The 19,716-nt window shown below is 39.7% G+C and overlaps 1 protein-coding gene across 1 annotated transcript in view; it reads right to left on the bottom strand.

Moving 5' to 3' along the window:
* The window catches only part of cep76 (centrosomal protein 76), a 44,478-nt gene that overhangs the window by 13,517 nt on the left and 11,245 nt on the right, over window positions 1–19,716 (bottom strand). The gene's annotated exons all lie outside the window — the stretch shown is intronic.

Below are 19,716 nucleotides of genomic sequence, written 5' to 3'. Positions count from 1 at the left end.
TTCTTTGAGTGATAACAGTGTAATAAAGCTAAACAGACAGAATATCTGTGGTGAACTGGCCACCAGATGTTTGATTCTAACAATATCTCTCAACAACCCTGAGAAAAGAAGCATGGACTTATAAGGGTAGTGCAGCCCATATTTTCTTGAAACAAACAAGTCATGTCTTGTTCTTAACTTTAAAACAATTCAATATAGTGTGTCAACAACAAGTCAGAGCTGTGGAGGTCTGATAGACGCCTCGCTCAACCAGCTGTTGTGTCTTTTTCAAAGCTGATGAGCGCATATACAAGATCAGCCACAACATTAACATCACTGACAGGTGAAGTGAATAACGTTAATCATGTGTTTACAATGCAATGTTCTGCTGGAAACCTTTTGTGATGGCAATCGTGTGGATTGCAACCCATCAAAACACTGCACACTAAATAAAGTTAAACTTTACTACATAGCCTGTAGGATCACATCTACCACTGAGGTCATCTGTCTTGTTTCTGTGAATGTGGCCATTTCTACAACTTGGGGGGAAGATCATCACACAACTGAAAACTTACATGTGCTGGAACTCATTTTATAAGATGATTCGATAAAAATAGGTACACGTAGGAAAGGTTTATGAGCATCAGGAAAATAATATTTAAAGTTGCTAAAGTATAATAATTAATTTTATATTGACAATGGCTCAGATGAGAAGTATTTTGACCATCTTTCAACTTGATGTTCTGGTTCATCTGCCTGCAACACGGTTCGTATTCACCGCTCTCTTTCAGCAAAAACCATTAAACCAACAACATTAGTGATCAGCCAGTGAACACTCTGAAGCATCTACCAGCGAAAAAGCCAGACATTTTACTGAGGAGTTGGTGGAGACCAAAATAGAGTGAATATTGGACTTTTTGACTCCAGGCGAATTCTAACATTACTCTACGTCAGGTGGAATGTTACAACAAGGGACTCTTTGCTTGTATGTATGGGGCTGGTTTACGGTTAAAAAAAAAAGGTTCATTTGCAAGTTCATTTGCAATGTTTAAACATGTTGAAAATCAAAAGTGTTAGAAGAAGGTGGAGTGAAATGCTGACTGTCATGACAAATTGTGAGACATCACAGCCCCATTATTCGATGTCAGACAATATGAGGCGAGAGGGGGTTTCTGAAGCTATTTGACCATCTGACGAGCAGTTGGCCAAATAGTTCCTTCAACTAGTCATGGCAAATCTGGTTCCGCATACGGACAGGAATCCTGCGTCACTTCAGTTAGCATCACCTAGAACCTTCTGGTGAAACCCAACTCAAAATTTCTCTTGGGTCACACAAGTTTGAGTCAGCACAATTAAGGGTGCAGGCAATATCCCTATCACTATTAAACACATGTCGTTGGGATAAATAAAGATAATATGGGTATTAAATAAATGGACCCACAGGACTCGTGACTGTAACCAAGATTTTACATTGGCGGAGCTAATTTTGGTTAGAGTCCTGTGGATCCGGGTCTGTTGGCAATGTGAGGTCCACGTACTCACTCGTGTCAGCCTGATCCAACTGATCCCTATTGGCTGTGTTTCCAGCCACGCAGAAAGTTTTTCTAAGCCAACCTGAATACCTGAGTCCTCTGATGACGAATAAGGTAGCAACCACTGCTATTCCATGTAATTTATGCTATTTGTTGCAACAATTTCTTACTAATAACTATTTTGAATGAATGGGGTACATTATAAAGAGATTATGAATGGCTCAATTGGTTTTTCCCTTTGAATGAATGTTATCTGTACATATACTGAGCCTGGTAAGAAACCCTTGCTGTTTACACCAACCGATGTTACATCTGAAACAAAACCGATAACAGAAAAGATTATTGGCCTGTATTAAAGCTCTGTTGTAAATCCTGATCAGATATAGATTTTAAAAGTTAGAAATTTGAATTAAATATTAACTTTCTGCATAAATTAGACCTCTCCCTCATGAGCAGATGTCAACATTCTCCTCTCTCTCGCAAGTCATAACAGCCTTGAAAAAGTCATGTGGGGAGGCACAGTGAATTCTCATTGACTGTGACATCCCTGTGATTTAAATGGAAGACCTGTGTACCTCTGAAGTTTACCAACATCAAATATAAAACAAAACAAAACCTCCTCATTCCAGCGAGACCGCTTCGCTGTTAAATATTTCAAAAACCTTCCCCCTTTTTCCTCTCGCCGGCAATCAGGAAACAATCTTTTCTTGTCTCTCCCCGGCATCTTCAGGGACTCTGGGTACAGAGTGTGAGGGAAGACGTCTGAATGCAAGATGACTGCTCCAGATCCGATGGCGGATGGGCGTAGCTGGTGGAGGGTGGTTTAATTGGCGATGTGGCTGGCTTCTCCTGCAGAGGGAGAATAGGAATATGCATGGCTCCCAGTGGCTCCCAGTGGCTCGGCGCAACGCATAACCAGTGACCTAGAAAAGGAACACTGATCACTCCCTGGAGTTGACGGCAGAGGAGAGGCACTCCTAATGAACGCACGTGGCAGAGGTCTGCTGCTGATCACAGAAGACAGAGGCTTTGTGGGTATGCAGGACCAGAAGGAGTGAACGTGACCCCAGTGTTCTGAAGGGGAAGAGTGCTTTGTTCAAATAAAAGGATCTGGACAAAGATCCAATCCAAGATTATTAAACTGAAAATTCTGCTTCATGTCACGTGACACGGTGCATGGTGTAACCTGACGCCGGAGCGCTGAGTCATCACTGGGACAGCGGCACATAAGGACATGTGTGACATGATATGGCAGGGACAGGGAGACAGTGAGACCTCCAACCCAAAACAAACACATGACTCTCAATTGACAATGCACCTCTAATCCATCTGTTACCTTAAGAAAATCTGCCTATTGTAAATGTAGTTGTGACTGTAACCGATATAAGGACTAATTCATTAATGTATATGTTTAACAGTCATCAACAATTAGAACTTCTCCCAAGAAGACTGTTTTGTTTTGTTTTTTTTAAATATACATAAGATCACATAAGGCTCCAGCTCCCCCGCGACCCTGACGGATAAGCGATATAGAAAATGGATGGATGGATGGATAAGATCACAAATTTATTTTACTGTTGTGTCAATCATTGTCTGTTGATGCTGCAGCCTCCCCTTACTGGTCCCCACAGGAGGAGTTACAAAAAAATATGTTAATCAAGAGTTACAGCTGCTTACAGGTGTATTATAGTGTGTAATAAAGAATTAAGTGTTTATATACTGACCATAAATGATCAATGGAAGGTTTAATGAAAGCGTTACCAGATAATCTTGACAAATCTTTTTATTCATCTCACTGCTTCCCAATTCTGCCTTTGTCTCATCATCACATACAAAAAGATATAAGATTAAAACTCCATCAGAGAATCAGTTCCATATTCCATTTGATTATCTGCTGCAATCCTGATCAAGTTTCCTGCCCATGTTTTTAAAGCCGTTTCAAATTATTTAATCAGATCAATTGATTTGATACAGCATAACAGCTGAACTGGACTGCTGGTACTAAAATGAAAATATGAGAAAGCTGGGTGTATTGAAATGAAAATGTTTGCTTGATCATTTTGTTTTAACTTGCATTGCTGACAACTGTAAAAAATAGCCACATTTTAGTGCTGTTGTTTTTACTTATTTCTGTTCATTTTACTTTTCTCCACGAGACCTTAAAAATTAGCAGAATGCAAATTGCTTGCAATATTTGGGGAAATGCTGCTCCTTACTCTCCTCCTGCAGTCTTGCTCACGACAGAAGCGGTATGTGTGTTTGCATAATGGAAATGCAGGCACTGTCATACAACTGTCATTAACAAATGACTCACGAGATAACTTCTAGTCCAAAACAACTCAAAAGGCTAAATTTGAAGCTAGCACATCTAAAAGCAAATCGGATGAAACAACAGTTCAGGTCCACATGCGAAACATGTGAACATCTCCCTTGGATGACACATTCTGTGCTTATTAATGAGGTGAGTCAGACAGAGAAAGAGAGAGAGACTCCCATTAGTGGTGGGGGAGAGGACTCCTGCGTTTCCTCCATCAATTAGTACTGCAGCCAAGCCAGAGGAGCGCTGCTGATTACTGAAGGAGCTGCAGCCAGTTGTTCAGTCACTCGATACAGCAGCTTAGTTACTGGATGACTTTGATTCAGCGGGCCCAGATGGGGCAATGAAAAGCCGATCCCAGGTCTGAAATCAAGCAAACCCACACACCTAATCAAGGCATCTACAGTCATTAAGTATTTAGCTGGTCAGCCAGCAGGACGGCTCGCAACATAGCCAGTTATTCCATTAGCAACGCTTGTTAAAATCCTGCCAGCACTGCTATCAGCCAGACTGAGAGCCGGTCAGCTAGGGCTCTGATAAAGCTCGTTACAGTGAGAAATTTTAATTAGTCCTCCCTGTGTGCTCTTTCCTTAGATGCTGGGCTGTAAAGTAAAAGCACACATGAATAAATCAGATCCAACAAAATGCAATGCGTTCTGATTGTAAATTTGCTTTTCCGGTAGGATGCTGTAAAGTAAAAGAATACAACCTGTGGTTTATAAAACAGTGGTTCCTGGTCTGGGGGCGGTCACAAGAAAAATGTGTTAATGTTGTTTATATTGATGAGATATAAAGCAAAACAAAATTAATATTACACAAAATCAGAATTGTTTCCGTAAACACACCTCACGCTAGGAATTACTGGATAATTTTACATTTTCAGGCCTCTAAGGATTATTCTGATAAACAGGAGCTATACTTAACCAATGACAAAGGGTCACAAGTCACTTTTTTAGCCAGATTTGTAGCTTAAAATGTTACTAGATTGTGTCCTCCTTTCCCTTTCAAAGAAAATCTCTCCCCATCCTTTCATTTGTCTCTCTGTTGACGTGCATCACAGCCTTCACATTAATCACCAGTCTGTCGCTCCTTTCTCTCCTCCTCCTGGTCTCAATTTATTCACATTCCACTCTTTCCCCTTCCTTTACCGTGAATCACGCCTAATTAGGCGCTCTCTAGATCTGATTTTCATAAAAGGCTCGGGGGCTGGGGGGGTTCGGTTATGACAATTATTTTTCATATATGGAACAGGGACAAAGGATAAATGGTTATTAGTATTCTGCACCGTAAAGAAAATCACCAAAAGATCCCACTCAGATTCTGAAATCATGAAGGGACGCTGCTGACAAAGTCGAGACATGGCAGATAACGTCACATTATTGCACAGTTGACAGTGGCACTTGGGAAATTAAACTTTAGACTTGATAGCAAAACAAGCATGAGAAAAACTGTTTAAACTTATTTTGGAAACTATAAAATGGTACAGAAGTTCCCCAGTATATATATAAAACTTGCTAAATATCCATATTAGATGAGAGCGGAGCAACATAGACTGGGTGTTTTTCCATGCAGAACTGATTGAGTCTGCATCTGGCTCTCTTCAATGCGGGTCCTCTGCAGTAGGCTTCTTTTGTTCCAATTAGTGGCTACCATGGTTGCAAGTGCACCACTTTTCACTGGATCCATATAGGGGATTAAAACAGACTGTACGATATGGCAGAAATCAAAAAAATACACAAAATATCTTGATTTATTTACACTACAACTAATCACACACAAAACAAGCATATGCTTCAAACACACACACACACACACACACAGAGTCCAGCTTTTAGGTGTTGAATAAATGAGTTTCTACATTATTCAGGATGTTTGTGCCTATGTGTCCTATTAAGAGCAGCAGTACCTAACAGCCTCAGGGTGGATGCAGGGGGTGAAAAAACATTGGTTTAAGCGGAGAATATCTGGTGACGTCCCCTGTAATATTAACAACACACACACACACACACACACACACACACTATACTCATATACACTGACGATGTCTTCTGCCACACTGAGTGGGCTCTATTGTTTTCGGCCCCCTGGACAGGGTCTCCAGATGGCAGGGTGCCTATTATTGCGGCCCCTACTGTGAGGGCCCCACTGTGCATGTGTGTGCGTGTGGTTACGTGCATTCATCTATGAATGTGTTTAGATGCAAATACAGAGAGATAGATAGAAAGATAGATAGACAGAGAGAGAGAGAGAGAGAGAGAGAGATTTTCACCCTTGTATTTGCGTGTATTTCTATACGTCTGCGGGCAGGTGTGTGTGTTGATTGGTTGAAGAGGGTGAGCCAGAGGCAACATACAGTGGGACACCAGTGTGACATTCCTTCAAAGGCCTCATCAGAGCCTTACCTCTACAAAGGAGAGTGCAGTGTGTGTGTGTGTGTGTGTTCTCAGGGGGATTAGCTCGGCCTCGGTCATTAGGCCTCAGCCAAATGGCCCTGAGGAGACGGTGGCTGGATCTATAGCATGAAACAAATATAACACACACACAGCCGTATGGCGGGCCCAGCTCATGAATATCATTACATAGTAATGGCGTATGACTACCTAGGGATAAAGGCCTGCATCGCACAATATGTTATGCAGTGCAATCAGGATGGGATTTATAGACATTCAGTCATATTTTTTTAAAAAAGTTACTGTTTTTTGTTTTTACTCTTTTTTAATTTGGGTATAATGTTAGAAGTCAGTGATGTTTCTCAACAGGGCCCTGGTTTTCAAAAGGACACTTCAAAACAATGTTAAATTAAATGTATGTTATGTCATTCACTACGTGAAACTCAACAGAAAAGAAGAGAAGAGAAGAGATCTTGTCAGGGTGTTTTTGCGTCTCTATCAGCTCCCATTGACGACAGTCCTCCACCTCTGACCTTTACCACTGATGGAGCCAACTGATCAACAGTACAACACACTGATCAGCAGTGAAGAGCCAGGCATCAATACAGCAATCAATCTGCAGGTCACTGAGGTTATGCAGAAACAGATTGCATGTAACGGGATTATGACAAACGGGATTAAAAATGATTGGTACCGTGGTGATTTATTAGCATTACTAAAAAAAAAGTAACTATACAAAGAAAATGGCTCCAACAACAGAAAAGGTGGAATTATGGACAAGGTACTGTAGTTTAAAATGACAAAATGGAATTTCAGTTGATCCAGAGGTTTTATTTGAAAGGTAAAGTAAGAGTTTGGTTTAAAGCTGAAATGAATCATTTAGTCAATTAATAGAAAAGCAAACAGCAACATTTTTTAGCAAAATGCCACATTCTAAAAAAAATGAATATTTGCAAGTCTTCTGAAGATCTTTGGATTAGTGTGCTGGACACTTTCTGACATTTTATGAATCAAACACTCAATGATTAATTTAGAAAGTAATAAACTAGGACAATAATCGGTAGTTGCTGTCCTATAGTTGCAGTGGATGGTTGAGAACAGGTATTTAATAATGTGAAGGAATACATTTAAATGACAATGTATAATTGTTTTTTAATTTCTTTTGTGTAATGTCTATTTCTCTATATTCTTTTTACATCTGTACAGTTTTTAAAATATGTTTTAGACCAAATTTTTCAGTTTGATATTCTCATGTGCAAATCACCATGACATTCTCAATAAAAACAGCACTTTTCCCACCTAGGGCACATGACAAACACTCATTCAGCGTGAAATTGTACTTATTGTGTTGCCAAACAGAAGGATATCTGACATCCATCAAGTATTTCAGATTGCTTTTTGGTGTCTAATACATCAAAATACCTCTGACTGAAAGAAGTAACAGTCAAGAAATAAGAGGGAGAAGATGAGTTAGACAGTGAAAGATTATCAGATACACTGAAGAACATCAACCTCTATAGAAACTGCAGCATGTATCAGTATATACAGTATATCCTGCCACCCAGTGACATACCTGAACTGTAGGCACAACTGGTTACCTGCAGGAGAGCTGACAGGACGCGCTGCGATGCCTCCTTTTGTACGGCACAGAGACACACTGACATTTCAGCATAATGGTGCCAATAATGCATTCATCTGTTCAGTTTATGGACCAGCAGTCAGGAGTGATGTGATAGACAGGAGTGATATCATGATATGTACCTCAAGCTGCTGCTGCTGTATTTTTGATGGGGGAACATTTGGCCTTTAGCATTTGGGTAAACAGAGGATTGAAAAAGAAAAGGTAAAAGGAGACAAAGATGTGGCCTTTACTGATGGAAATTCTGTATTTTAGTGTCCCAATATTCATATAGGAGCTAAATATTCTGTTTTGAGATTATTCAGATTTTATTGAGGTTTGTGGCACATTTTCATTACCAAGCAATCCTCTTAGTGACATGTAGCAGTTTACTCTTCTACCACTATCTTCATCATCATTCTTTGCGTAGCACTGCTCTCCCTCCTGTTCCCCTTTTCAGTCAGTGATGAATTATTTACACCAGGGTATGGATCTACAAGCTCTCTCAATGCGTTGCAGTTGCTCAGCCACATCACCCAGGGGCGGAGGAAGGGGGTGGGTGAGACGGGTGGGCCGGGCATTTTACGAAAGAGCGAGCAAGCGAGGCGAAAATGCAGCGCTCTCCAAAGGTCATCGCCACCCACTGGGTCTCCTGTGATATTTTCATTACTGAGGTGAAAAATGCCCGCTCTGTCACACTCAGCTCTCTGTGTATGTGCACCACCTTCAGGCCTGCTGCAGGAATCCCCTGTGGCAGGCAGGATGGAAGGCAACGAAAGAGGGATGTTTTTGGAGGTGTGTTGTTGAAAGTAAAGATGAGAATGGAAGTGCAAGGAGAGGAAAAAGGAAGTAAATGGGGGAAATTAGAGGAAAAAGGGTAAAGGCAGACAAAAGGAGTACAAGGCCAAAAGGAGAAATTAAATCCAACATTGGAAAGTAAGAGAGAGAGAGAGAGGAAGAGATGTGCAAAGAGAGGAAAGGAGGGAGAAGGATGGAGGTAAGGAGATAAAGGAAGGAAGAGAGATGGGGGGAGAAAACTGAGAAATAAGAGACTTCATTACAGGGATGTGTCTCCTGCTAAAGCTGGGGATCAGATAGGCTCTGATTGTTTTTTCTTAGATACACTGTAATCTCACTGATCTCCAAACAGTGCTGTAATTGGATTCTTCTGGGATGATCAGAAAAAAAATGTCCTATTAACTGCTGTCTTTTTTGTCTCCAAACAACAGGACCAAGAGAAGGGAAGATGATAACCCAAAAGATAGATGAAGGTTTGGATTTTTGTGAAGATTTAAGATAACAAATCAGATTATTTTGTAATGATTACATTTTAAATTGTTAGATATCAGCTCATATATATGGATTCCCCTGGTATTTTAAACATGCCTCCATACTTACTAAATGTTAAACAAGGCACTGCTCCACACTTTGAGAAATAAATGGTGAATTATCATTTTCACAGGTGCTAGTTGTTTGTCACTGTTTTCAGTCTCTGTGCCACGTCTCTGCCCATCAGAAAGCGCATAACATACTGTACATGTCCAACTATTCCGTAATGTATAATCAAGCAGTGTTCTGTTTTGCCTGTGTACTCAGCATTAGTGCCAGTACATCTGAAGTGGTACAGCAGAACTTTTAATATTGTTCTGATCTTAGAATCTTAGGTTCCTAAGGTTAGATTTTGATTTTTTTTTTCTTCTTTTTAGTTTTCCATAAATGGTAACTTGATCCATATTTTAGGATAACAATCTGCCTTGGCATTAGTCTCCTGTGTGATTCTTCCAAACACAAATTTATCATGATTTTTCTGTCCTGGGGAAATCCATTCCATGCCATAATATTTCAAACAAAGGCACACTTCTTCTTTTCATATATAAGAGCCACAGTTTCTCAAGATACAAGATTTCCCAATCCTTAAAATTTTGTATTTCCAAGTTATTAAGCTGGTGAAATGATTATATTGCCCATGTGTGGGTCTTTCATAGGAAAGTAGATATTTTTGATTATAATTGAAGGTGAGATGCAGGAAAATAAAAATGTCAAATGAATCATATTAAATGGCTCCAAATCCTGTTGAAATCTGGTAAGGGCACTGCCAACAGAACAGGCAGTCGAATCATATGATGCCCTTTTTCAAGAGACGTACAACAGAACTGTTATTATATTTTAAAGGACTGGGGATCCTATACTCATACATACTGCTGTTTGAATGTAGCCTTCATTACAGCAAGAGAATTTGTTTCAATACAAATGTTCATTAGAGTCTCAAAAAATAAATCACAAATTACCGTTTCCTGCATACAGGAAATTCTACTTACAGAAAGCAACAGGATTAAAATGAAAAGATAGATCTCTGTGTGTTGGTGACGAGGAATCGGTGTCAGTGCTTCTCCACTACATCACACACATAAACACATGTGCAGAACAAACATCTACCACAAAAATTGTTTGCATACACAAATGTTAGAATAGATTTGTTTTTAATTGCATGAACGAGATATTGTTACTTTGAACATTCCTCATATAACCCTGAAGCAATTACTGCCACTGAAGGTGTGTGAAATTGGTGTAAAAACGCTAAAGCTGACTGTTAATTAATTCTTCCTTTGAAATGGCATTAAAACTCCCCTGAAAATATAAATCCCTAGTTGCCGTGGTAAACTCTTAGAGGGATAGTGTGGAGGATATAAACCCGGCTGAGCAAAACAACTTTGCTGTAACAGGTTCATTTGAAAGCTTTCATCCATTAACGTTTTTTTTTTCTTTTTTCCCCCATTTCTTCCCCTCTGCCACAGGGCGAGGAAGCGGGCCAGTGGAGGGAAGGCGGATGGTACAAAACGCTTTTAAATTTCACTTTCCACTACAATCCCAGATTTTTTTTTTCTGTTTCTTAACCTGACTGCTCCTCTCCTTTCCATTTATTTCTTCTGTCTCTCTTTCCCCATCTGTCCCTTTATTCTGCAGCCAATCCTTTTAAGGCTTCCATTAGAGGTTCAAATCAACTGATGCTCCTCTGATGCCAGTGCCTGCTGGAACTTCTCTCAGGACATCTATTGATCCTCTGGGTTGCTACCCCCTCTTTCTCCCTCTCTCTCTTGTCTTTTTGCCTCAGTAAACGAGATCATAGGGACTTTTTCTGTCCCTGCTGGCTTGACCCTTTATTTAGGCTGGCACATCTCTGGCCACCACCCAGCACCGTCACCTGTTAGCAGTCTAGTGCCATCACTTTCCATTTATATTCCACACACATCCATCTTGTCTTTTCTCTTTGTGTAGAAGACATCTGCCAACTTCTAAGTGGAGCACATCATAGCCCTGTTTGCCCTACAAATGTTGACTCAAGGCATTTTTTCCCCTTTTACAACAACTGAACAATCATATCTGTAGCAATTTAATCTGGCTGGCCTCTTACAGCATTCAGTATCAGGGACATCTCACCATGTATTCCACTTGGAATGTGGAAGCTAGTTAGCATGTTAGCACTCAGTCCCACTAGATGCAACTTTATATTTGCTTTATATCAACGTTTGTTAAGTCATCAACTGATCATGACAAAAATGTATTCTGTATTCCTCTCATATTATTACAGAGAATTGTTGTTTATATCTAGTTTCACTTGTTAATAATGCCTTATATGCAATGCAAAAGTAGCAAAATTATGCCATTGTGATGATGCAATGGTAACCATCTGGGAATAATGAGCGAATGCTTAAATGTTAGAATAACATAAGCTTTGCTGATGCTCTTTGTTGATGCAGCAGAAGCAACTGCTAATACCCATCTGGTTCTTGCCAGTGTGGCTCTGAGAGCTGGGTGGGGGGTTGCCAGTGCAAAAATGGTTTAAAAGAATTAGAATTTCTTTCTTTCTTTGCTTATTACAATTTTGGCTATGTAAGCAAGACTAATAAACACCAATGGTCTTTAAATTGAATAATTTTAGTACTGCTTTTTGGTTTGATTCTAAAGTTTTATGATGTGTGTGACCTTTGACCGTCCCTTTCATGTATCTGTTTTTGTGATTATCACACCTCGCTCAATTTGACTTTCTTTCAAATGATTCATGCGGCTTCTCGCTTTCACTTTAACCTCTCCTGAAATTTCTATTTCTCACTCCCTTTCCTTTTTCCTTTCTTTCACTTTTCTTTAGTTATTACTACTTCACCGTAGCATTCCCTCCCCTCTGCTGCTTCACAGTTTTCTCTCCCCTCTGATCTCTCCCTCTCTTTGATAGACCACCATTTCAATAGCAGTGGCCAAGGTTATTTGGCAGCCGCCACAGAGCACATTTGTTTTTCTCTCTCTGCAACTGAAGAAGACACTCTACTATTCTAATGGACTCCAGAAGAGAGAGTCCTTTGAATTGGTTTAAAAAGAAGGCCAGCAGAGTCCCTCTTTCTCTCTTTCCTCTCTCCTTCTTTGCCTTTGTAGACACTGACAAAGGAGTCTGTCTGTTTGCCATGGGACCAGATGTACCCAGGCAGTGGACAGGATGCTAACCCCTGGAAACCCTTATGCTCCTCCTGCTATAGGACATTAAAACTACTCTCAGCAGCTTTGCATATTGGCAGCTCCAAATGGCAGTGAGAGGTGGCTAAAAAACCTGATCCTCAGTAAACACAGAGCTTGTTATGTGATGTCACTAAATAACACTTACACTAGGTCACATTTTCCAGCAAGGCAAGGCTATGATACTTTACAATAAAGGAAACCAAGGATGAAAGGGGCAAAAGATGTAGTCCAGCCAAGTTCACCAAATAGTTTGTTTTCTGATCTGACAACCCCCAGACATTACTAAAATGAGTCACATGACAGTTGCTAGTCTGCCACCTCTGCGGTTAAGATTATTTAGGTTTAAGTGCAATTACTGATTGGTTAATGTTACAGAGTCATTGTGGTATGGGGGTAAATGACTAACTCACTGAGGTTAAGGGACTTTTATTGTCATGTTTACAATAATAGATGCAAGGTTCAGGTTGGAACGTTTGAGGACATGTTTTTTACTAAATAAAAAAAAAAAAAGTTGACTCTAAGTTACAATTTGTTGACCAATGCATCAACTCTGACTTCCTCCATATGCAGACTTTGTTGTTCCATATTGTTACCAGACTTCCCCCTTTGCTTTGCTAAATGGCTTTGCTACTTGAATATTAAATATATGTTGTTTGAGTAACTCAATAAAATACCTTGACAGTCTCTGTGTTCCATGCTCAAAAGTAAGCTGACCTAACCACAACTACTGAAATTTATAGCAGCCACACTTTGTATGTTTTAGGGCTGATATGACAGATGAACACAGCAGTTTTAGAAACATTCAACTGCAATGTCTGTATCCAATTAATTAGATTAACCTGTACAGTCTGAAGCAACACAATATGAGACTGAGAGACTATACTGAGACTATATTCAGACTATATTTGAAAGTATGTTTAGCAGTGCAGCTGTTTTCAATATTTTGTCCACACACTTTTAAACAGAAGAGCAGGACAGAAACACAGGACATTAGTCTGATCATCAGATCAGAGCTGTTGCATATTTAACTGCCTTACAGCATAGGTGTATTACACCTAATAAACCTAATTCCTGATAGGCAGATGTCATTGTAAACCATTATGAGGGTGATTTTGAGTCTGTGCTTGTATATTTCACAAAACTGTTCAGTGTTGCTCCTGATATTTTTACAGGTGTTATTTCTGATGAATTGTGTTCAATAATCCAAATGCTTCTGAGCTTTGACAGAAGATAAAATCAAAAAGTGCCAAACAGAAAATAAAAGTGGAATTGTTTCATTGCACTGTATGGAAAAGGGAGTGTTCGTCTTTCTCCACTCACTGTCCCACACATTGTCGAGAATGGAAAAACAGAGATCTCGCTTCATCTCGACACTTTGTGATACAAATACATACATTCTAATTCGTACCCTCATACCTACCCCCCTTTAATAACTCCTCATTGTTTAAAATGATTCATATAACCTACTCAAAGCACATAATAAGTTGCAATTGTTAAACGAGTCGAGCAGAGATGAAAGACATGAAATAATCCCACTTTTTAAAGCGTCGTTGTTTGTTCTATTAACAATCACTTTCTTCCCCACTTCTCATGTGCACTATAGTCCAGCTCAGTATTAAAGGCTTGACTCCTGCCAGTGGATCGCAGTGCAGCCTTGTATCCCCGCTGCTTGATGTGCATGATAGAAAACAATCCAGCGTTGGATTGAAGTCATGGAGGGGTCAGTGGCTCCCTCAAGAGCGGAGCGTGAATGTTTTCTCCAACCAACAGGGGAGCAGAAAATGATAATGGGTCTGTATGTAATAGATACGGCAGCATTTCCAATTACTGAATTGACAGTATGGAGCTTTTCTCTGAACATCAATCTACAAATGTAATGGTAACTTTTGCTGTGTAACATTCCTTTGGGCCTATATAAGTTCAAACAGCAGCACACTGAGGGGTAATTTTCAGCTTTATTTACCCAAAAACATATTGCTAGAAACGATTCACTTTTTATCTCATTCCTTGGTTTAGTTTGATGTCTGTGTTTTGGCTATGTACTAACCTGGCTGTGTCTTGTCTCTTAATAGCCTCCTTATTAGTGGTTTTCCTGTCACTAGTTTTGTACCAGTCAGTATAACAGAAGTGTAGTGAAAGAGTAGTGCTCATATGATTCTGTTCCAGCGCTTATGGAGACACTGTGTAATCGGACATATCAGATTTGTTCATGTATCATTACACTGACAGCCAAATCACTGCACATGTCCAGTCTCTAATGACAACTTTTGCACTCCACTATTAAAACCCACAAACTATATGTATGACTCAGTGAACTTTATAAAGAAGATTCAGACCAGTTTCCAATCACCCGCGGCTCCCGTCTGCAACTGGCACATCATGAGTCACATGCTTTTTGCAGCTTTGAAGAAAATTGTGACGCAGTTGATTTTAACATCAGGGGATAGAGTTACCTGGTCACCTGAGACCTGGTTTTGCTGACACAAACACGGCTGGAAACTATCCAGACTTGTCATTCAAACACCAATACTTTGGTGGGAACAACGATGGCTACAAAATCACTCAGCAGTTGCTCAAATGACCCAGTTTGTCGGTTGGTTTCGAACAGCGGTCTGTTGTTCAGCTGTCTCACCCGTGTGTCACGCCACTGCATCTCTTCAGTGTCAAAATGAGAAAGTCAGCTAATTAACAGGTAATACGAATGTGATATGACATGTATTCTAGAAGGGCCGATGAGATATGTACAAAACTAACAAATCCATGGTTTGCAGAAACGTAGAGCTTCCTGACGTAGAGTTTCCTGAGTTTCACAGATTAACACGTTCATCGCTCAGAGGGCGAGCTGAGGATCCTGCCTGAGTCTCCTGTTGCTCTTTTCTCATGCTTTCTTCTCTTGCATCCAACAACAAGCTCATTAAACTGCAAACAAAGTGACATTTCACCTTAAATTCTCCCTCTCTGTCTCTCTCTCGTTTCACATCATTAAGTGGCACTGTCAGGCTCAAAGGTAGCCGGGCAAACTCTTTGAGAGAAATGACACGCCTGGCAAGCGGGCGTTTTGATGAGCTTGTCACTCCCTCACCCCAAACATGCCTCATTAGTAGTTCAGTCGAAACACCTATCTGCACTCCCTCCACCTCCCACCACACACACACACACACAAACAGTTTCTTTCTCTTTCTGTCTCTCCCTCCATCTCCCATCTCCCTCTCTGGCCCCCCTCCTGTTTTTCAGCACTAATTAGCTGGCTTCTCCCTCTTCTGTGCTTCCCCAGTCACATCTCAAAGGGAGACGGATATGATTTTTCTTTAACCCAAAGGCCAACTTAATCAGCTGAATTAATGACTTTATTACCCGTTAGGCTGCGGGCCATGCAACACATTTCTCTCTAATGCCCAACGCTCCTCTCTCTATCTCACTCCCACTCCTTCTTTTACCCCCTGCAGGATTTTTTACATTTCAAAAATAGACAAGAGAAAGAGAGGCACAGAGACGAGGCGATGGGTGGCAGGAAGATATTAGCAGAAATATAATAATTGAACAGAAATGGAGTTACAGGTACACCCTAATGACTACTTTAAGAATTAGTCATTTATGTATAAGCAGCGTCTGTGTGGGCGTCTCCGAGAAGATGGGAAAAAAAAAAAGTATACATAATAAAATTGTCTTTTTTTAATAATCATGTAATCACCATATCTGCAGGTAAGAAGGAATATGTGGTTCTTACAATTCCTGTTACATCAGTAACAGCGATTTTGGGATTTAAATATGTTTAAACAATTAGCAATCATGTCTGTCAAAGACGGCAACACACACCGCAACCACAATGGAAATCACTGCAGAACTCAGAGTCTAAACACTCCTTTTTTTAATGGCTAAAATACGGTAATTAGTTGATACATCAGTGTCTGTCAGTAGATATATTACCACAATAGAAAGACACCACTGATAAGGAGATGCACCATTAGTCTTCTCATTTACTTGACAAACTCTAACAGAGCCCAAGGCCCATACACTGAATTAGGTTCATCCAGTGACAACGAAATAATGAGAGCAGCCTTGAGAACATGCTTCTTATTGCAGAGGAAACAGCATCCTCTGTGTGCAGAGACAAGGTTTTTGTCTGGATGACTTTTTCAGAAAATGAAATGTTTGGTCTGACTTGCCCGTGCATTATATGCCTCTTTTGATCTAAAATTATATTATAGAAACACAGTATATAAATATATCATATATAGGACTTTAAAAGGGAAGGATTCAGCAAAAGCAGGCTGTTAGCAACCTTATGGATTTTACATCAAACAGTTATTAATGTCAGGTGGACAAAAGTACAGCAGGGCTACATGCTAACATGATGTTCACCACGTTCGCCGACTCAGCGTGACATATTGGCATGCTTTTGTTAGGATTGTCAGTTTTAGGACATAAAACTTAGGTCAAGAGAATTCATCACCTGAGTAACATGATTTTCATTTTTTTGAATAAAATTTCAAAAAAGTAAAATAGCAATGCTTCATTTATGTTTGTAATTTCTTATTAATTTCCTCAGAAATGAATGTTTCCTAGGCAAAAAAAGCCCCTGTAAGATGCACTAAATGTAGGTAAAATAGAGGTAAAGCTTGTTTTTTTTTTTTTTTTTAGTTTACATGTCTTGAGTACAACTGAATAGTTAAATTTCCCCACAATATCCTTGATCAAAAGGATTTTATTGTTGTTGTAATTATTATTATCATTCATATCATTATTATTATTATAGTAGTATTGTCAATATTATTATTATTTTCATTTATTTATTTTTGGTAAAAAGGAGGAGTACGTGGGAAATTCTTGTCTTTTGTCCTGAAAATGTGGCAACTAACCTCAGCATTGTCACCTTACAGCAGCGTTTTAAAATCTGCTGGTGGCTTTTGGCCAACCCTCCAAAGTGGAAGTCAGACATACCGTTATTTATTGTTATTTTAAGTGTATTTAACCAGAATAAAACCTCACTGTTGAAATCTCCTTTACAAAAGTGGGCGGCAGCACAATAAACAAACTTACAGACATATATCTTAATTTGCAATTCTTCATATATATATATATATATATAACAAGACTCATGTCATCTTGCCCTGGTCACATGGGGTCAAATAGCTCTTTCAAAGCCTCTACAGCCTGGTGTGCCTTCCTCCAATTCCTTCAGTCCATTTCTGAGAACACCAGCTCCCCCAGAACCAAATCATTTCGCAGCCAATGCCAAGCCACAGGAGCATCAGAGCTAAACGCTCTCTTTCCCATTATAACACAGACAGCAAGAGTCACTGCAGCAAATATGCCTCAAAGCACAGACGGTAACTTCCAGCACATTGTTAGTTTGTGCATGACCTTTTTTTTTTTTAAACTAATTAAAATTTATTTTTGAACACTACATTTTGTACTTAATCAAAAGCTTATTGTTTTATTAGCAAACTGTAAACTGTGAAAACTGTAGAGGCACCAAAACAGGGTTCTCAATGAATTTTGGGACATTATACAAGTAAAATAGTGCTTACTTTCCAAGAGGAGATACATAAAAAATATTTTCAGAGATATTTCTCAAATTAAAAATTAACAAATAATTATCAGAATTTCAGCTTTTTCTTTTTTTTTTACTAACAATAAATCTCTCAATGAACAACAAAAATTCTTTGACTGCCAGGCATAACAAATAAACATGCGACAGTAATATGCTAAAGATGTCTGCGAGCTACAATATATTTCTCCCAATCAACACCATTATATCAACTGATGATAGAGTTATTGACAACACTTGCGAACTGACAGTGAAATGTCTACAGATGGAAAATATTCATTAGCAGCTTATACTGCCTCAGAGGAGGCAGATGATTATATGTGTGAAAAATAAGGTGCATGTACAATAATTCAAACAGAACAGGGAGATCACTTCCACCTGCACATACAGTTTATCTATATCCAGTTATTACCAATACTAATTACCAAAACACAGACTGCAAAGACACTTACACTACAAAACTGATGTTTTAGTCATTTTCCATATTCAATTAATTGTTTTGCTTGGGATAAAAATGTACCCTCTTTTTACACTTACACATGTGACTAAAGGTGGCACACACACACCAACAGTTTTTACACAAATGTTTAATTTGAAAGTCTCACCTGAATGCAAAAACACTGCATGTCAGCAGTAGTGTTGAGACACAAGGCGTGACTGATGGTTTTGTTTCAGTTTTGCTAGAAACCAGCATCCCTTCTCTTCTCCCCCTGTTTTATACAGTAGCTCCTGTCCCATGGGATCTATTAGTCAATTACACCTGAACGCTGCTGCTTAATATGGGCTGAAATCATACCTGAGTTCCCAGCATCAAACACTTCCGTTGCTGTACATTCTTCCTGTGGTATACAGTAATGAGTGGAGCAGAAGTGTGTGTGTGTGTGTGTGTGTGTGTGTGTGTGTGTGTGCATGTGTGACATTCAGAAAAAGAGAAGAATTATTCATTAGCTCTCTATTTCGCTCTTTCAGCCTCCCTCCTGATCCTCATGTTCAACAACTCTGGGGCAAATGCAGAATTGCAAATTAGCTCCCAGAAAAATCGAATTAATTGGCCGTCCTCACAGGCTCCTTGTCAAAGTTTGGGCTGATGTGTCAACGCTTCCCCCAGAACTCCAAACAGCACTGTGCAATACTGCACTGAGCAACCCCCCCCACCCCCTCCCTAAGAAAACAAAGGAGCCAAGCAGAGTACTCCATAAAAACAAAACTACCCACTGTGTCAATTAATACAGCAATTCAATCAGGGAAAAACTTTCCGAGTTGACTTCTCCTAACCGCACAATAACTCACTCAACCAGGCAGCTGTCACTTCGCCCTCTCTGCAATTTCACAATCAGTCAGTCTCAAATTAGAAGTCAACACTCGCCTGTGGGGTTTTCAGTGGCTGTCAAGCCAGACTAATGGCTTTACTGTGGCTTCTCCTACTGCACCAAAAATGAAAAACATGCACAAGATTTTGCAACATAAATGAAACCAAATTCATTATTTAGTTTCCCTAACAGTGAAGACTTCTCCAAATTCTGCTCTTGGCATTAACTGTTTCAAACACCTCCATTGATTAAATACACATCCACTGTTATTATTAGTTTTTATTACTGCATGTAGGAGTGAGTGCTGAAGCGGGCCTGTGAAGTGACCATGGATTTACCTGTACCTGTATTTAAGGATGCTCTGAAGAACCGTAAACATGCCAGTCTGCTGTACTGTATCCAACAGGCCCCTGAAACAGAGCTGTTGTGTCTACTGAGCCAACATTTGTCTTAACATGCCATCTAGTGGTGTGTCCACATATTACACATGAATATACTACATTACTATTA

The sequence above is a fragment of the Scatophagus argus genome, chromosome 9 (assembly GCF_020382885.2).
Source record: "Scatophagus argus isolate fScaArg1 chromosome 9, fScaArg1.pri, whole genome shotgun sequence".
NCBI lineage: Eukaryota > Metazoa > Chordata > Actinopteri > Scatophagidae > Scatophagus > Scatophagus argus.
Note: the sequence above shows the minus strand (reverse complement) of the source record. Positions and strands in the feature narration are given on the sequence as shown.